Below are 1,241 nucleotides of genomic sequence, written 5' to 3'. Positions count from 1 at the left end.
AGAAACTAACTTATCTTTCTATTTCTATGTTAGAAACATTCCTAATTTGTTTTTAGAAACTAATTTACTTTTCAGTTTTACAAGATCTTAATATAGAAACTTCTAATTTGGTAACTTCTTTCTAATTCTCTCTCTTTCTAGTTCTAGGTTTCTTATTGCTTTAGGTTTCTTTCTTTTTAGGTTTAAGTTAGTTTCGTTACTTGAGGATTAATGGTGTTTCATGCCCTAGTGGGTCTGTGATAACACTCGACGACTCTTGAGTGAAGGAGGATTAGTTGAAGGATTATCTATCCATCACAGGCTTAGACACCACTAGAGATCCTCAAAGTTAACTAAAGTCATGGCTGTCAATTAATCGGCCAATCAACCTCCAAATCCACCTCAACCTGGGGTTGAGGAAATCCAGGATGAAAACGAGGTGCATCAAGTACCCCGCCTCGTACTTTGTGAGATTATTAACAACCGGTAGGAGTGAGCACACCTTCATGCATGGTTTTTTAAGAAAATACAAGATATATGGATATCAAGTCAGGGGTGATCTAATTCCATGAACTTGAATATGAAAATCCATATTTACACTTGAAAGAGTTTGATGAGATTATAGCCACTTTATATTTTTCGAATGTGTCTGAGGACATAGTCAGGCTGAAACTCTTTCCCTTCTCCTTGAAAGCGAAAGCTAAGATGTGGTTACATTCATTATGTCCAACGATTTATTGGCAAATGAAACGACATGACAAGGGAGTTCATTAAGAAAATTTTCCCATATCATAAAATGAACACCCTTAGAAAATCGATCATAAACTTCGCCCAAAAGGAAGATGAAATATTCTTCCAATATTGTGAGCGGTTCAAGGATCTTGTCAATTCATGCCCACAACATAGTTTTGAAACTTGGTGAATAAAAAGTTTTTTTTTTTTACAATGGGTTGATTTCTTCCATGCGCCAAATGGTCAAGACAATGTGTAATGGGGAATTCATGAATAAAGAAGTTGATGATGTGTGGGATTATTTTGACAAGCTTGTTGAAAACACACAATCATGGGACATCTCCCCAAAATCTAGAACCACTTCTAGGCTTACTCAATCAAAGGAGAGGGGCGAAATTTATCTTCTGAAAGAAGATGATGATATAAATGCTAAAGTGGCTAATCTCATAAGAAAACTTAAGGCCATGGAACTAAAGAAGGATAAGGCAACGGAAACTGTTTGTGGTATTTGTGCTTGTAACATTCGTACA

General features: G+C 35.9%; 1 non-coding gene across 1 annotated transcript; it reads right to left on the bottom strand.

Annotated features, from left to right (window-relative positions):
• Positions 1-781: 781 nt before the first annotated feature.
• Positions 782-888, bottom strand: LOC131221708 (small nucleolar RNA R71). The gene has a single exon (XR_009159542.1). It is a non-coding gene; the product is annotated as a small nucleolar RNA R71 (small nucleolar RNA).
• Positions 889-1,241: the final 353 nt, after the last annotated feature.

The sequence above is a fragment of the Magnolia sinica genome, chromosome 1 (assembly GCF_029962835.1).
Source record: "Magnolia sinica isolate HGM2019 chromosome 1, MsV1, whole genome shotgun sequence".
Classification (NCBI taxonomy): domain Eukaryota; kingdom Viridiplantae; phylum Streptophyta; class Magnoliopsida; order Magnoliales; family Magnoliaceae; genus Magnolia; species Magnolia sinica.
The sequence above is the reverse complement of the archived record's forward strand: the minus strand, read 5'-3'. Positions and strand labels throughout refer to the sequence as shown.